We start from the raw sequence: 19,427 nt of genomic DNA, 5'->3' as shown, positions 1-19,427 counted from the left end.
CAACAAATTTAATTTCATATCTATTCTAATGGATGATAAAGCCATTCGTGAAATCGGCATAAAGGGACTGAACCAAGCAAACACACTTTCACAACCTCAACCTGCAATGCATATACATATTTACATGTACAAGATGATACCTTGAATGAATTTTATTCCAACGTGAAACTAAGTGTTGTGATTAAAATCCATGATGCGAGTTTGAGGCTGCACATTGAGAGTTTGGTTTTTGGTGGATGATTGAGGTATCTGTAGTTGCTAGACACCAAAGTGTGGAGCATATTGGTGGGGCATAAATTGAGGATGTCGTCCTCCGTTGAACGGATTTCCATACTCAGCTGACATTTGATCGGCTTGTATCTTAAGCCGTTGCACTTTTTCCCTCAATGCATCATTCAGTGCTGCAAACCATAGAAAATTAAATGATACCGAATAATGTTGGAATTTCTTAAATTAAGCAGATTTTCTACCTTAGTTCTAGGAATTTCCTTGCACTATTAGCCATAATCTAATTACTAATTTTAGGGGTAGGCTAATTTCTAGAGATTATTTCCTCTTTCATTTTTCTGTTATTCTTTAAAAAGGTTGTATTCAGATTAGAAGAAAATATAATTATTCTTCTTCCTAAACGTGTTCATGATATCAGAGCTTTAAGATTCATTTGATCCTACTCATTTGTCTCTCATCTCTCTTTCTAAAAATCCCTCTTTTTTCCTTTTCTCATGGGTGATATCAATGAAACTCTGTCTGAGACTAAGATCTCACAAATAACTCAAAATCACAGCCAAAGAATCCCTCAAGGTGATCTTAACTCTTCTCTTATAATCACAAATCATCGATTAGATGGAAAAATTTCCTGCAATGGTCACAATCTGTCCTTATGATTCTTCGTGGCCGAGGAAAAATTGGGTACCTTAATGGAGAAATTCCTTGACCAACATTAACAGACTCTGGTTATGCAACTTGGGAGCTTAACAACTCAATGGTTATGGCTTGGCTTATAAATTCGATGGAAGGTCATATACGGCGAACATATCTTTTTTTTCAAAATTGCCAAAGAAATGTGGGATGCAATCAAGGAGAATTACTCGGATCTTGGAAATACTTCCCAAGTATTCGAGATCAAATTAAAGTTGAAAGATATTCGACAAGTAACACTTGAAGTCACTCAATATTACAACAACCTAAAGATCTTATGGCAGGAGTTAGACATGTATTATGACTGATTGGGGCGAGGGCTCGAAACACACCAAGTTCATGGATCTCTTAACAAAGAGCATCTCTATAAGTTCCTAACAGGACTAAATCGTGATCTTGATGAGGTCCGAGGACAAATACTAGGCAGAACCACACTAGCACCATAGGAGAAGCAATTGTTGAAGTAAGGAGGGAAGAAAACGACGTCTTATTATGTTGGGAGACACAAGAGAACTAAAACCATTGACCACAGCTGGTCATCGTCCTTCCGAGAACTCTGCTCTTATTTCAAGAGGCCCATAGTCTCAAAGGTTCAAGGCTGTAATTGATTATGTTCAAATAGGCCATGGTGTAGCCACTGTAACCGAGTTGGGCATACCAAGGAGAAATGCTTCAAACTCCATGGCTATCTTGAAAAAAACTAAAAAGAAAACAAGGCAACAATGATATCTACTACTGAAGAAGACTACTTGGGACTCTTACAGCCAGTGGGTCACTAGCTATTCAAGGTACTGCCTTATATACTACATGAACTTATCTAGATACTAGAAGTGGGTGCATCCAACCACATGACATGTAATCTAAGTTTGTTTCACATATATTTACCTTGTCATCACTCCCGGATTCGCATAGCTGATGGATCTACTCGCCGGTGGCTAGAATGGGAACAATTAGACTTGCTAAATTTTTGTCCATTGATAAAGTTTTACATGTTCCAAATCTTTCTTGTAATTTACTCTCAATTAGCAAGCTTACCAAGGATGAAAAAATACTTGCTGAATTTTTTGCTTTCGGTTGTGTGGTTTAAGAACAGGAATCGGGGAAGATGATTGGCATTGCTAAAGTTGATAATGGTTTATATGTTGGAACAAAAACAGTTCAAAAGAAGGATGGCCTTATCTACATCAAAAGAAGATTCTATCATGCTATGTCACCGTTGACTAGGACCCAAATTTCATGTACTTGAAAAAACTGTTTCCTCTACTATTTCTAAATAAGAAAATAAGTTCCTTGAATTGTGAAGTTTGCCAACTATCTAAACATACTCGTGTCCTTTATCCTTTGAACCTTAGTTTAATCTCAACCTTTCTCTTTAATACACAGTGATCTATGGGAGGTAGTCGAGTAAAAAACATCACAGGGCTAGATGGTTCATAACTTTCATTGATGACCACACTAGAGTTGTTGGGTCTATCTCCTCAAAGAAAAACCCGAAGTCTCTAGAGTCTTCCAAAATTTTCATTCAATGATTCGAACCCATTTCAATTCCAAAATTCACCCTTAGAATTGATAATAGGAGAGAGTACTTAACTCTATCCTAAGTCCTTATCTTTCTGAGCAAGGAAACATACATCAAAGTTCTTGTCCTGATACCCCTCAACAAACGAGTTTTTTCGAGAGGAAAAACAAACATCTTGTAGTCGTGGCTCGTGCCCTATGTTTACTATGGGTGTACCAAAGTATTTATGGGGAGAAGTTGTTCTCACTGCTTGTTATCTTAAACCGACTCCCATCAAAGGTATTAAACTTTCAAACACCTTTACATACTCTTCAAAAATTTGTCCCCTTGTTTCGTGTTCCTAATCTCCCAACCAAAACTTTTGGATGCAAAGCATTTGTCTACAACCATCAACCTAACCGATCTAAACTTGATCCTAGAGTCCACACTTGTGTCTTTATTGGTTACTCACCTACACAAAAAGGGTACAAGTGCTACTCTCCAACCTTACACCGGATGTTTGTGTCCCTTGATGTTACTTTTTTAAAAACGAGCCATATTTTCAGCCTCTCATCTTCAGGGGGAGATATTTAGTGAATATGAGACCTTGAACAATCTTCTCATTATACCTCAAGACTCTATCAGTCATACCTACAAAACCTAGTTTGATAACTATCTGAAAGGCTTTGATGACCTAGCAGGATTTGGTTAGGTTAAAAGCAATGGTTTATGACAATATCTATATGGCATCTGAAAACCACATGAAAACAAAAATGGTACGTATTAAACAAGTTGTTTACACTTCTTAGTTCACGATTTCTTTCAGTAAATTATGAAATACATAGGACCCACATGATGCAATCACTTAACTCTGAAATGGCAGAGTTTTGATGATTTTACCAATTACAAATTCGTAATCAGTTCACTTATGATGCTCCCACCCCCTGAATAATTTATGTATGTACAGAAAAAAATGAGAAAAATATACATACCATCTCTAAGCTTTGCTTGTTGCTCCATAGCCTGCAGCCGTAGTTTGAGTTCCTTATTCTCAGTAGTCAACCATTAGTCTCTCTACATCTCTCAGAAGAAATATATTAGAATTGCTTCCCTTCACTGTGGATATTTCAGCAAAAATAAGTCGATAGAATCTAGAAATACATTCATATTGTTAGGTGGAAGATAACCAGAAAAGCAAGTAGCGAAAAGAGAATTGAAGCAAGAAATAGGAAGGAGCAACCAGCAACACAATCATCAATTAACAATTTAGACATAGACATGAGTATCGTCACATCAACCAAATGAAACCATGCAAAACATGTACTTATACATGCTCTTCATAGTTAAAACTTAAAATATCACATCGACTGATTGATAGAGTCAATATGTGCTTTGCAGGATATACATTAATATGTACTGAAATGTATCCACGTGCAACACAGTCACATACAGAAAGTGTGAAAGTTAATTGGATAATAATACTCTATTTATTTCTCAACTAAATATTAGATTCTTGAAAGCATTTGGACAACTCAAGTAAGTGATGGTTATCTAAGCTGTTTTAGAAGGTGCAGAATCCAAAGGCACCTTTCAGAGCTGTCATGGACGGAAATTGACCAAACCCAACTAGCCCTATTTTATCACAGAAATGTTGTTCTCTAGGCGTATGCACGGCCTATGTTATGAGAGCAGAACCAAAGAAGCTCTGAAATGGAAAAGTTGAAAAGCTATGACAAAAAAGAGAGTTATATATTCCCTTCATTCCTAGGCAGGAATAAGGAAAGTGTATGAAGTTTCTTTATTCTCAGCACTTAAAAAGGCATGAATCTTCTTTCAAAAAAGAGAAGGCGCGAATCCACCTCAAGAATTCTAAATAATGCTTTTCCCTTATATTCTGTGATATTGTGCTTATTTGCCTAATAATACATCTGTGTCACTTAGATCTCATTTCCATTAACATATCCCCATTGAACAAATGGGTTTAAAGTAGAGTTGGTTATCATGAATCACAACATCTGGCCCTCAAAATATAATGAAAAAAACTATTAAAAATTACAGTTCACATATGCCAAATGAATATCAACTAAAAGAAGAAACCCAGCCCATGCAACATAGGCATACATGCTCTAATACCGAAGGTGGTGAACACCGTGAACTAACTGGTAGATTTAAAAATGGAAAATGATTCCCAAATAATGCCTCAAATATTCTGTGGCACAAGTATTTCAGTATGGAGTGCATAAATTTTTTCCCTTGTCTTACTTAGGGATAATCAATGATTGTGATATAAGGTAATTAAGTATGTAAGAAAATTTGTAAAACTGAAAACAGAATGAACTTCTCAAGAAGGTACAAAGGGGATAAAGATACTGACAACATAGATTAGATTACCCAGAAGCAGTATATAGGTCCATTACATTTTAACTGTTCTTGCAATGAAGAGGATTCTATCCATATGGACGTTGAAAACAGTCACAGAAAGGTTTTCCTATTCAAAGTTCAAGTTGGTTATTATAGGGTTCCTCCCCCAAGAAATTAAAACCACTACTTTTTTTCCAGAGAACAACTAGTTCTTCGAAATAGTAGTAAATTCAATAAGTTCTAAAAGATGGGAGAAGTCATTAACAATGATTCCAATGATCACAGGTGTGATTTGACCAACAAATGAATACACTAGCAGGAGTTTCATGCATATAATAATATGTGTATAAAAGTCCACAATCAGTAGCTATGACACTTACAATTAAGATACAACTAAAGAACAGATGACTTTGACTTTGCAATTGGAAAACCCTGTATAAATGATTGTGGTATGATACTATGATAACAAGAAAAGAGTAAATAAATAGTACCATTTGAATGAATTAAACTGGAAAAGTTCACATTCTAGAAAGGAGTAAAATGTCTGAGTTAAGACTTTGGACTTGTAAAGCCAAACTGAGAAGGCATAAAAATGCAGTTACCTGTAACATTGTGACCTGCGCCGAGAGATTGGTAGCTTCCGTCTGAAGTGTCTGAACCTTCCTCTCCAGCTCATTCGTGTATTGAATCTTCCTCTCCTTCGAGCATGCAGCCGATTGCCTGTTAGCCAGAATCCTACAAGTCAAAACAAACTTCATTTAGTAAGCAACGTAATTACTACTATACTGCAAACTAATATCCAAAAAAGAAAAAAGAAGCCACATTACGAAACATGGGGAATAGTTGACCAATGAGACAAAAACAAACTTGTTTTTATGGTGAAGAAACGATAACAAGGAAGAAGAAGAAGAAGAAAATCATATAAATACGTTTCCTTTTAATTGAAAATTTCCACTCAATTTAAAAAGAAACAATTGTTGTAAATAAAAACAGAGAACCTTTTTTCTCTCTTTGGATCAATAAGAGCAAGCTCAGCAAGTCTATCAGGAGCAATAGCTGTTTTAATACCGTCAACAGCCATCAAGGACTGAACCTCAAAAGACCCATCCATGGAGTTAGTATGCCTATGGTGAGCCCTCTTCCCTCCCACCCCTGCTTTCCCGTCTAATTTCTCATCTCCAGCTCCTCCGGTAATCGGTCCAGTCAACCCGAGTCCGTCGAAGAAATCAGAGTCCACAGAAAGACTGCGTAGGGTTACCGTGGGAGGAGCGAGAGGGTTGGCCGTTAGATGAGGAGTCGTCCGAGGAATCGGTGGGAACGGTGATGACAGGCGGCGGAGTGGGATTGGATGAGGAAGGCGGGAGGTAAAGGGAGGACAGGTCGAGGTCCGAAGGCTCGAAGAGAAGAAGATCGTCGAAACAGAAAGTTGTATCGGAGTGAGCCCGCCGGTGGAGAGCTCCACGGGGAGGCATTTGGTCTATCGCTACGGTCAGCTTTTGCTCCATCTTTAAAGGAGGTGGAAGATACAGCAGCGGGGCGGTGGTTTAGTGGAACATATTTTTACTAGTATTACTATGTTTTTGTAGTTCTGAAACGAAATGAACTGAAGATCAGTCGGAAGAAATACAAGCGAGTTTGAGATTCATACCATTAAAAGAGTGTTGAACTATTTTGACAAAACAACAATAAATGCCTAATTACATATTGGTACCTAAACTATATCCTTCTACTTATGTTAGTACTCAATTTTTTTTTTGCACAAGCGATATATAGATTTTGTTTAGGAAGATGTTCTCACGCTCAAGTACAAATGAACACCGTTAATGATGAATGTCATTAAATTAATTTATAAAACGTTAAATTATAAAGTAATAAATGATTAATTATATATTAATTAAAAAATTAAATGTAATATAATTAAAATATAATATTTATAAAACATTAGTTTTTAAGATAAATTATATCATTGACCACCTAACTATTTACTCTTCTACTTTAACTACCAAAATTTTATTTTTGTCAATCAGGTCACTAATTATTTAAATCTTTTCGATCAAGTCACCTGTCGTTAAATATTAACGGAGGAGATGATGTTACAGTTAATAAAATTTATATAATTACACATTTAGTCCTCATTACTTACATAATCAATTAATTTGATCCTAATTTTTATTTAATTCAATAAATTTAATCATCAATCCGATAGTGACATGTGTCATTGTATTATTAGATGGTTAAAACATTAGTTTTTAGGGCAAATTATACTATTGACCACCTAAATATTTACCCCTTCTACTTTAACTACCAATTTTTTAATTTTGTCAATCAAGTTACTTAACTATTTAAATATTTTCAATCAAGTCACCTTCCGTTAAATATTAACGGAGGAGATGATGTGACAGTCAATAAAATTTATATAATTACACATTTAGTCCTCATTACTTACACATTCTATTAATTTGATCCTAATTTTTATTTGAGAAAATAACCTCAGTGACAAAAATCCCAGATAATATACGATTTTGACCAGCTTTTTTTGGATTTGCGAAAATGACCAACAAAATCGCAATGTGATCTCCACTATCGCAAATTCGCGTTGCATTCGCGTTGCAATTTTCATTTCGCGTTGCGATTTTCCAGTTCGCGTTGCGATAGTTGAAAATCGCGTTGCGATAGTCTACAGTTGTTGTTGCGATAGTCTACAGTTGTCGTTGCGATTTTCCAAATTCGTTGCGAAAATTCGTTGTGATAGTTAAAAAAAATATTTTGTTTCTCTAAAAAGATAGTATCCGCGCGGACGTGTCGAAGACACGTATTACCACGACCACGACCACGACCACGACACACCGACCCGACCCGACGAGACAGGACGGCGGCGGCGCGCGAGAGTCCCCCTTGTTCTCTATCACTCAACAAGGAAGTGAGAAAGCCAAGCCTTAAATACTATTCCCAATAGTGTTTCCAATACTATGTGGGATTTGAGCATTACCAACACTTGTTCCCAATACTATGTGGGATTGAGCCTTAAATAGTGATATTATTTTTGAATGTTTTGCTTAAAATTGTAATAATTGCGATTGATTGTAGATTGACTTTTAATTATGACATATTTAATCGTATAATACTAATGCAATTGGTTGCTAATTCAGTTGTTTTAAGGTGCATGATTGTTAATTGTTTCCTGAATAATCACATTGTATTGGAAACAAGTGTTGGTAATGCTCAATCCCACATAGTATTGGAAACACTATTGGGAATGGTATTTAAGGCTTGGCTTTCCCACTTCCTTATTGAGTAATAGAGAACAAGGGGGACTCTCGCGCGCCGCCGCCGCCGTCCGTCTCGGGTCGGGCGTGGTCGTGGTAATACGTGTCTTCGACACGTCCGCACGGATACTATCTTTTTAGAGAAAATTCTTAAGAAACAAAATCTTTTTTTTAACTATCACAACGAATTTGGAAAATCGCAACGACAACTGTAGACTATCGCAACAACAACTGTAGACTATCGCAACGCGAAATGGAAAATCGCGTTGCGATTTTCAACTATCGCAACGCGAAATGGAAAATCGCGTTACGATTTTCAACTATCGCAACGCGAAATGGAAAATCGCGTTGCGATTTTCAACTACCGCAACGCGAAATGGAAAATCGCAACGCGATAATCGCAACGCGAAATGCAACGCGAATTTGCGATAGTGGAGATCGCAATGCGAATTAGAGATCGCATTGCGATTTTGTTGGTCATTTTGCAAATCCAAAAAAGTTGTCAAAATCGTATATTATCTAGAATTTTTGGTCACTGAGGTTATTTTCTCTTTTTATTTAATTTAATAAATTTAATCCTCAATCCGATAGTGACATGTGTCACTGTATGATTAGATGTTTTTAAATATTTTTTATTTAATAAATTTTTCATCCAATCAAATGGTGTCACCAATTGAATGAATGGAAAATAAATTAAATCAATAACCACTCTTGGTGGGGTTTGAACCTAGGACGCAAGCCGAAAAACCAAATGCCCTAACCACAAAGCTAGACTACTAAATTTGTCTATTATACAGAACATAATCTATATAATTTATAATATAGTTAATGGTAATAAATGACCTTATAAGGACTCAAACATGAAATAATTGAATAGTATGAAAATATAAAAAATATATAAATAAATATTATAATTGATTAATAAATGAATATGTTTTATTTATATTTTAAATCACATTTAATGAAAAAATTAAATTAAAATAAAATTGAATTTTAATATGTTATAATTGAAATATATCATTTTACATATTTTAAATTAATAAATTGCCTTCATTACATGTTTAATTGAACTGAAATGTATCATATTTTATATTTTAAAATATTATAACATCGATCGAATTCTAATCTTATTTAACAACCCTATATTAAAATATACTAATTCAATAATTTTAATATATTATAATTGAAATATAACGAAGAGTTTCGTTGATGTAGAATTTTTCTGACAGTTGAGGGATTATTGTAGTAAGCATTTTAACTTATGCATTGACTTGTTTATATCTCGGTTAGAGAAGAATTTTATATTTTATTATTTATTTATTATAAATATATAATGCTTACTACGATAAGCCCTTAACTATCAGGAAAATTCCACGTCAACAAAGCTCTTCGTTATATTTCAATTATAATATATTAAAATTATTTTTATTTTTCATTAAAATGATTTAAAATATAAATAAAGTACATTCTCGTATTAATCATTTATAATATTGTGTGTATATATATATATATATATCATATTATTCAATTATTCCATGTTGGATTTCTTATTAGGTCATTTTCCTTTTTTTATTGGCATTAACTATATATATTATGTTGTGATAGGTTTGTCATTTGAATGGTGCAACCCAGTGATTGGGGTGTTTGCTTCTTCTCCTCCATTAATATTTAATGGCAAGTGGTTTGATTGACAAGGTTTAAACTGTTAGGTGACCTGATTGATAAAATTAAAAAATCGATGGTTAAAGTAAAAGAGATAAATAGTTAGGTGGTCAATGGTATAGTTTATCCTAAAAACTAGTGTTTTATAAATATTGTATTTTAATTAAATTACATTTATATTTTTAACTAATTAATAATTATACGTTTAAAACTTTATAATTTAACATTTTATAAATTAATTTAATGATGCTCATCGTTAACTGTGCTCATCCACGCTCGACGAGCGTTGTAGAATTTTTCTTTTGTTTATGTATATTTTTCTTCAAGACGGTACTTACGTCAATCATCATTAATCAACTATGATTAATAATAATATATAAATATTTTAAATTGTTTAGATTACGTCTCATTTTTTATGAATATTGATGTATTTTTTATAGAGTCGTTAATTTTATTAAAAATATAAAATATTTAAATTATAACGAATGTTTACAACCATAACCGTAAACTAAACATATAAAAAATATATTTTCCTAAATATAATAAAATAGTCACTTAAGATCACATAGGCAGGGGCGGAACATCGTGGGGGCCAAGGGCTCCTGCCAATTTTTTTTAAATATTAATTAATATTATATATATATATATATATATATATATTTGAAAAAGAAATAAAAATTTATCAGGCCCATTCCATTTAAAAAATTTATTTATGAAAAATAAAAATAATTTTACCCCACTATAATAAATTCTTAGTTCTGCCCTGCACATAAGGACCATACAAGGAAAAAGTTAAAAAATCTAACCAAATAAACTCGAACAAAAGGTAGATACGAACATATCTGATTGTATCAGAAAACAAACCACAAAAGGGGATGGAACTATTGAAAGACCACCGACAAACCATAAATCAAATTCGAGCAACATGAAAATACTATCAATGAATGCAAAACACGTATCTAAATCCAATCCGAGGGTCTAAAGCAGGGAAGATCAGCATGATAACAAATAAGTGTCATCTTGATCAGCCGTGACGATATCAAATCCAATCCTAAGAAAAAGAACAAACAAAAACAGTGACTAAACGATCGAAAACGTGTCATAAAGACAGAGAAAAATGTGTCATAAAGGCAGAATTATTTTTAAAAATAAAGATATGCTATAATAAAGCAAAGGAAAAACAATAAATATCGGCGATCAACGACCAATACCAAGGTTGATGTCTCTACGATCACAAAAATGAAGAAGAAATGAGACTGAGACGACTAAGGAAAAAGAGAGAAAAATTATGAATATTGATATCTAAATTTAAATGATTGAAAATATTTTAATTTATTTAATGGATTCGATTTAATTTAATAACACATAATAATATTTTTATAATTTTTATTTCATATTAAATTTTTAATTGGTTGATTTTTTTATAAAAGTTATGTCTCTAATAATTTGGGAAGAAAATAAATCTCAATTATTACTTTTAACTAAAAGCATATAAATATGAAAATAAAATAATATAATTCAAGTATCAAATTGTTTCCAAAAAAAATCACATTCCAAATTTTTGTTAGTTCCTCCAAACTTTTACATAGATTTTCAACAATTTTAAGCTAAGCTTTATACAGTTTCTTGGGGTCGTTTCGTCTATTGGCGGTGGCTTGTTGAAGCTTGTAAATCTGTTTAGTGTTATTACTATTAGCCCTGGCAGGGAGGTTTACAGGTTGTATGATGTTCTAGGAGTATAATTCGTTTTTTTATGTCGATTGGTATACTTTTTTTTACTCTATTCAGGTTAGAGAAATTTTTTTAACGAGGTTTTTATCGACTTCTTATTTTGTATTTTCTGTTCCAATTTAATAATACAGAACTTCCATTAAAAAAATGTTGTTTCGTTTCTCCATTCATCTCTTTCTGTTCTTGATCTTTCAATTTATTATAACACTTTATATTAAAATTATGTACATTTAAAATTCCATGTCAACTAGTTATGTTGACATTTAATCAATTAACAACCATATTAACTTTTCTATTCAAAATTGATTGATTTAGAAAATAAATTGATAAGAGTGTTTTAACATTCCAAAAATCGGGCGAGTGACTAAAATATAATATTTTAAAACTTTGTGATCATTTTCTGATAAATTGAAAAGTTCAGGGATTTATTTGGAAGTTCTTGGGGTAGGATTTAATAGTAAAGTTTGGAAGTGAAAAGGGCATAAGGTTCATTTGATAAGGAAATTAAGCAAAAACTCATAGTGGTGTTATATATATCCACGTGTGGTGAGGGAGAAGGAAAGAAAAATCTGGAAGTCTAATCTCTTCTTCTTCTTCTTCCACCATGAGTGCTTGGTTAAAGGTAAGAATTCTTCTAGCTGGTTATTTCTTGCAATTTATAAACGATTTTGATTCTTGGAGCATTAGGAAAAATTATGGAAACTTAAAAAGAGAAGTAGAAACTAAAAGATTTACAAGTTACGGGAGATTAAGTAAAAAGGGTTTTTAAGTGAATTATTGAGAAAGAGTTAGTAAATGAATTTAGAAGTCATATTTGACTTGTCATCAGTCAGAATAAGAGATTTAAGAGGTTAGAGAGGATTATTAACAAAGTTGAATATTTGGTAAGATTTTTAGTTTCAAGTGTTCTAATGAGATATTGGATGTTTAGATGTGTTAAAGTAATATAAGTTGATTTGGCTAAGTGTAGTTGAGTTTAAAGGCTTGAAAAGAGGTTAAAGAGGAAGAGTTAAGTAAGTTTTGATAAATTTTCGGGTAAAATAAGTAAGTTATGGGCAAGGGGTATCGATACTAGATGAACATTATCGATACGTCAGAGTAAAAATAAGTGATATTTGGGTTTGGGTATCAATACTGGAAGAACAATATTGATACCATAATGTAAATTGTATGAAATCCTTTAATCAATATCTAATATCGAATGAGTAGTATCGATACTAAGGGGTATCGATATCAGTGAACAAGTATCGGTACCATTTTGAAGATGAAATTCCAGAATCGAAATTGGGTATCGATATGAAGTATAGTATCGATACCATAGTGTAGAAGTATCGGTATTGTACCTTGGGTACCGATACTATTCAAAGTGAAATAGTGAATTAAGTGCTTTGTTTAGCTCAAGTTATTGGTGATTGATTTATAGTATGATGAATTCCGATATTTATTTAGATCGTATATTGGTGTAGATATTGATCGAAAGCAAGATTTGAACGATTCAAAGTTGTAAGATCGATTTAAGTTGCTAAGTGCTTAGTTTGGACTAAGTGAGGTTAAGGTGACTGCTTATCCCGATGTCTATGGTGGTCTATGGAAATTAGACTTGAGATGAGTCTATTTCCAATGTTTTGATTGCATTATTTCATGAATTCCAGCATGTTATTAATATGATTTCTATGTGTACATGAGTACATGCATATGTCTATATGTTAAGTGCATTGCTATGCATGAGCTATGTGTTACCTGTGATACTATGTGATGATGATCTATGTGACTATGTGAATATGTGATATAATCGATGTGATACATAACTATGTGAATAATTGAAAATGTGAAATGTGTAAACAGTAAAGCCCATAAGTATGTGTTATGAAAGCTAAAGGTATAATTGATATGCCAAGAGTTGAGGGTTCTGCGCGGTTCTTCGGGACAATTCTACGCGGTCCTTCGGGACAATTCTACGTGGTCCTTCGGGACATCTATGTGGTCATTCGGGACATTTTATGTGGCACTTCGTTGCAATTTATACGAGTTGTGGTGACATCATTTGTGCACAACCTCAATGCACTTATATACCTTAAGTTCTCATAAATATACCATGGGCTATTAAAAGAAATAATATGAATAAACAGTGTGTGACGTTATATGATTTGCTTTGTGAAATGTATTATGATTTCTGTATTATATGATGTTTTACAAAGGTTAAGTACAAGATTATATGTTTAAATGAATTAATGATGTTAATGATGATAATGATGGTATATGTGCATGTTTGCATTTTGTTATATGAAATGTTATATGGTTTTTGTATTATATTATTGTATGAAATGCTCTAATGTTGTTAAGTATTTAAGGTTTCTATTATACGCTTTATATGCCCTCACTAAGTCAATGACTTAACGTGTGAGTATTTCACACGTAGGTTCAATGAGGTAGGAAGAGCAAAGTTAAGCAAATCTGGACAACATCTCCTTTTCGAAGATCAGATCAGAAAATAATTGAATAGTATGTATTTTGTTATAATGAATGTAGTTGACATGTAATTAAATATTTGAGTTGGATATGCTCTGATCGATTTTGTAAAACCATATAATTGTATTTAATGTAAACTATTCAGTTTTATTTTAATGTGAATTTGAATTTTCAGTTATTTTATAAAAGTAAACAATTTGAAAAGTCAATATGTCACCTCGGACTTGTATCTGGGTCGGATACGGGTTTGGGGTGTTACAAGTGTAATCAGATTGAACAAAAATAAGAGTGACATTACAAAAATAGACAAATGTTAAGGGGAAAGATGCAATTATGCCTAAATTAAAATTCATGTTTAAGTTTGGTGCACAAGTTAATTATGTATTATCTCACTCGAGATATATTTAGATACCACAATATAGTTCTCATGTCAGTTATTTAGTGCACATATAATTATAAAAAAATATAATTTTCTACGCATGCTCAAATGATTAAATATAATTTCTTCTTAATTGTTTCTATTATGTTTGATAATATAAACTATAACTAAAATTATATAAGTTTAATATTTAAAATAATATTAATTATAAAATTAAATAATATAGTTATATGTATAAATATAATATATCTAATTCGATGAAATATATATGGATTGATTGGTCATCGACAAAACACACTAAACTACTCCACTCTTCAAGGTAAGGATTAATCTGCGTAATAAATTTGTAACATCGCTTTTTCTTTTGTTGCCTTTCTAGTTTTAAGATTTCGTCTTGACTAATCTGGATCGACCCATATCGTACATCTAGTTTTGGTGAGTGAGTCTCCCAGCAGAGATTTTCTGCATACATCAGGATTCAAACTCGAGACTTTATCTAAGTAATATCAAATTGCTTACCACTTGAACCAACTCGTGTTGGTTGTAGCATCGCTTTAAGAGAGAAATGTTATACTCTTAATACCTTGGAAACAATAAAGAGCAATGATGAAATTTAATTGTATACTCTTAATACCTCTGAAATCTTAACATTAGTATTAAGTAAAGACACCACTGACGTTCATATAATTGAAGTAGCGAGTATAAAGAAATGATGAAGTAGTTGGCATCTCACGCGACAATTGACAACTCACAGATTCTAAACATTACAAAAATATTTGAGAGACTGAGCAGAAATTGACATTTTGATACAAAGGGGGATCGCCCACCATGTGGCAGTTAGCCTTTATTCATCCTTACCAGCTTTGGAAATTCCTACCATGAAAACAAACTACTTTGTTACCATCAAATACAATTTGGATTTTACAAATTAGATTATGATTCTTTCATTACGTGTTTGACTAAATAATTTGAAGTCAATTACCATTTTATGCTGAGTTTATTACTTTCGTATATGCATATGATATTTTGTGTATTTAATTTGAATACTATAAATATAATTTTATTAGTCTAGGATGATTACAATGTAATATCTATTTGAAAGACTCAATCATTTAATAATAAATGTTCAAACATTCTTTTAATTATTAAAATAATATATTTCTTATTGTGTATATCATTTTTCATGTTATATTGTATTTTAAGTGGTTTATTTTGACATTTTAACTTACATAATAATGTTTTATTTATATTTCGTGTTATATCACTCATATCTCAATTCATATTATATATATATTTTTATTTTTATTTAAAGAGTTGTTAAAAAACGAAGAGAAAATATACGCACATATTGTTTTCTTTCATAATTATTGGTATCCAATATATTAATTAACTAATATGGGACAAATACTACATAGAATAGGACAATCATCTTACCCAATTTTCTTCATTCGTAAATACCAAGATTTGAACTCTTAATATTTTTTAAGAGGTCTAATGTCTCATTTCACTGGACCACTGGACCAACTAGTTGTTGGTATATATCCATATTGTGTTCCTATTTTTTATGTGCTTAAATATTAATTTCTACTGATTTTAAATATTAACAACTAAATTTTGGCATGATTTTATATTTCTAGTTTCTTCCATTCGTAAACACCAGGATTCGAACTTCTAACCTTTTTTAATGGATCTAACACCTTATCCCACTAGACTAACTGATTATTGGTAGATATACATATTGTGTTCCTATTTTTTATGTGCTTAAATATTAATTTCTACTAATTTTAAATATTAACAACTAAATTTTGGCATGATTTTATATTTCTAGTTTCCTCCATTCGTAAACAGCAGGATTCAAACTTTTAACCTTTCTTAAAGGATCTAACACCTCATCCCACTAGACTAACTGATTATTGGTAGATATACATATTGTGTTCCTATTTTTTATGTGCTTAAATATTAATTTCTACTAATTTTAAATATTAACAACTAAATTTTGGCATGATTTTATATTTCTAGTTTCCTCCATTCGTAAACACCAGGATTCAAACTTCTAACCTTTCTTAAGGGATCTAATGTTTTATCACACTAGACTAACTGGTTATTGGTAGATATACATATTGTGTTCCTATTTTTTATGTGCCTAAATATTAATTTCTACTAATTTTAAATATTAACAACTAAATTTTGGCATGATTTTATATTTCTAGTTTCCTCCATTCGTAAACAGTAGAATTCGAACTTCTAACATTTCTTAAGGGATCTAACACCTCATCCCACTAGACTAACTGATTATTGGTAGATATACATATTGTGTTCCTATTTTTATGTGCTTAAATATTAATTTCTACTAATTTTAAATATTAACAACTAAATTTTGTCATGATTTTATATTTCTAGTTTCCTCCATTTGTAAACACCATGATTCGAACTTCTAACATTTCTTAAGGGATCTAACGCATCATCCTACTAGACTAACTGGTTATTGGTAAATATACATATTGTGTTCCTATTTTTTATGTGCTTAAATATTAATTTCTACTAATTTTAAATATTAACAATTAAATTTTGACATGATGTTATATTTAATTATCTTAATCATGTAATTTATATGATTTTTATTATTTTCAATATAATATTTTAATTAAATTATATTTTTGTAAATATATTTTAGTCATTTAATTTGAACTAAGAAACCAGTACATATTAAGAGAGAGAGAGAGAGAGAGGACTTGAAAATGTTGAATTGTTGGGCTTGTCTCGTTCCTATAACCTTGTTTTCTAAGGCCCGGCTGCCCAACTGTTTTACAAGTACCTTCCCTACAGTTGTAGAGCTACAATAGGGATGGAGAGGGATCAAAGTTTGTGGTTTAATTATTTTGAGGTTCTTATTAATGTTAAAGTTAAGTAGATTCATCCTTTTCCCTTTTATTTTTAAATATTTTTTAAGTTTCTATTAATTTTGTAATTAGTCAAATTAAGCATTTTTAAAATTTTTAAAATTTTTTGAAAATTTCTTAAAATTTCTATAAATTTCAAAATTAAGCAGACTAGACCTTATTTTTTATTTTTAAATTTAAAATTGATGACTATTTAAATTAATTCTTCAACCCCCATATTTTAGGTTTATCATCTTTACCATTTTATTTGATATTCAATTTTATATTGTGCTAAATTATGTCAGATTATTATTGTCTCCACTCTTCATTTTGAAATGATAGGATTAAGTATGTACAGTGGTAAATAACTAAAGACGGTGCAAGAATTTCAATAAAAGTTTATTATTAGTTCTTGATATTAAATATTTGTACAGCTTATATAGGCTTAAAAAATAAATGAAATAATAATTTTAATTTTAAAATTTATATATTGTTACAATAATGAAAGACAAATGACACTTTCTGTGTTTTATTGATAAAGCCTGAAAAACCCCAACCGAGGAAGGCTAGAGGACGGAAACTAACAAACTCCAAACCACCTCAACTAAGCCAACAAACCCTCTAACAACACTAGTAAACACAACAAACCCTAACAGCACGTCTGCACTCAGTAGAAAACTATTCACACATATATTCTATTAATTTGATCTTAATTAAAAATAATTTAATAAATTTATTTTTTTATATTTATTTTTTTAAATTTAATCTTTATTCTTTGTCAAATTGTCTGTTAATGAAACAATTTATGTTTTAAACCTTTATAAAGTTTTCATTTACTTGATAAAAGATGCGGCGAATTTCCCGAAAAATCACCCTTATAATCATTATTTCCTTGTCAGACACCGTTTAGACTTTATTTCTCAATCTAACACTCTTTGCAGGAATGTGCACCCCTGAAGCGCGCCTTATGATGACATGGATACACGCTGGCTAAGGCATGGCCCCTGGGGGGCGCCTTATGTCACGTAGGGGTATAGCGCGGTGCAGGGGCGTATTTGCTTTAATTTTGACACAATTATGCAAGGCGCGGTGCAGGGGCCGTGCGCACCGCGCCTTTGCTTTAACTCTAAGACAATTATGCAAGGCGCGGTGCATGGACCGTGTCTTGTATAATTACAATATCTCCTCTCGGCTATAAATACCCCTTTCCCCCGTAAACTCTCTCACAACTTCCTCTCAACTGAAAAACTAATACAACAATCCTCTCAACCAGTAAATAACACTCGACAATCCTCTTATATTTGATTCAAAAGTTCGTTCGATCTTTCGTTATAAAATAATTTTATTATAATATTTTTTATAATTATATATGATTATTTGAAAAAAATATTATACTAATTGTTTTCAATTAATTTTTGTGGTTGTAAAATTGGAAAGCGAGAGCATACGTCGAAATACTTTTGCCGATAAGGTAATAATATAAAATTATATTATTTAAAATATTTACGTTTTTGTGTAAAAATTTTATTTCCTTATATTTTAATTGATATATTATTTATTTAATTAGGCTTGTTTAAGGTTTATTTTTTGCAGATATAAGATTGTCTCACTTTCAAACTCTAAGAATGACGTGAATTTCAGCTATTGTTTATTATGATGGAGAAATTCGGGAAGATGAAACCGACGTTGTTTTCGTATCAAATCATTATGTTAAAATATCCTTCAAGAGAAACATAACTCTTGAGGAGCTGATAATGAAGATTTCAATGAAGGTTCATGTTGGAAGTACTAGAAGAATGTCGTCACTTTAGTACATATTTCCAACGTCATTGTTGCCATTAACTTATACAACGTTCGAACTATCGAACAATGATGATGTTAAAATGATGATTGATTCTCAAAATAATTATTCAGACGCTGTTATGGAGATGTATGCAAAGTTTGTTGAAATGTGTTCTGTTCGGGGTCTGTCATTAAGCTCCCACTATGGGCTAGCTGAACAAGCTGATCAAGTTGACAACCCGGCTACAATAATGTGTAATGATTTTAATGCCATAATGGGAAATCTGTATCATGGTGCCATCTCATCAACTTCAATGGGGAGACATTCATCAACAACTCCTTACGATATGTATCGAGGTGAGTCCACGAACAATCCGTATGGCAATATCACACCCAGTTCTAGGGGAAGGCATTCATCTGCCAATTTCTTTGACCTTAATATGGAGATGCCCTCGACGCAACAATCTGTGCAGTTTCCATTT

General features: G+C 31.9%; 1 pseudogene; it reads right to left on the bottom strand.

Annotated features, from left to right (window-relative positions):
- Positions 1–21: 21 nt before the first annotated feature.
- LOC120130041 lies at positions 22–6,391 on the bottom strand (annotated as a pseudogene).
- Between the last annotated feature and the right edge of the window lie 13,036 nt (positions 6,392–19,427).

The sequence above is a fragment of the Hibiscus syriacus genome, unplaced genomic scaffold, assembly GCF_006381635.1.
Source record: "Hibiscus syriacus cultivar Baekdansim isolate YM2019G1 unplaced genomic scaffold, ASM638163v2 tig00110505_pilon, whole genome shotgun sequence".
Lineage (NCBI taxonomy): Eukaryota > Viridiplantae > Streptophyta > Magnoliopsida > Malvales > Malvaceae > Hibiscus > Hibiscus syriacus.
This window is presented reverse-complemented; position numbering and strand designations above follow the sequence as displayed.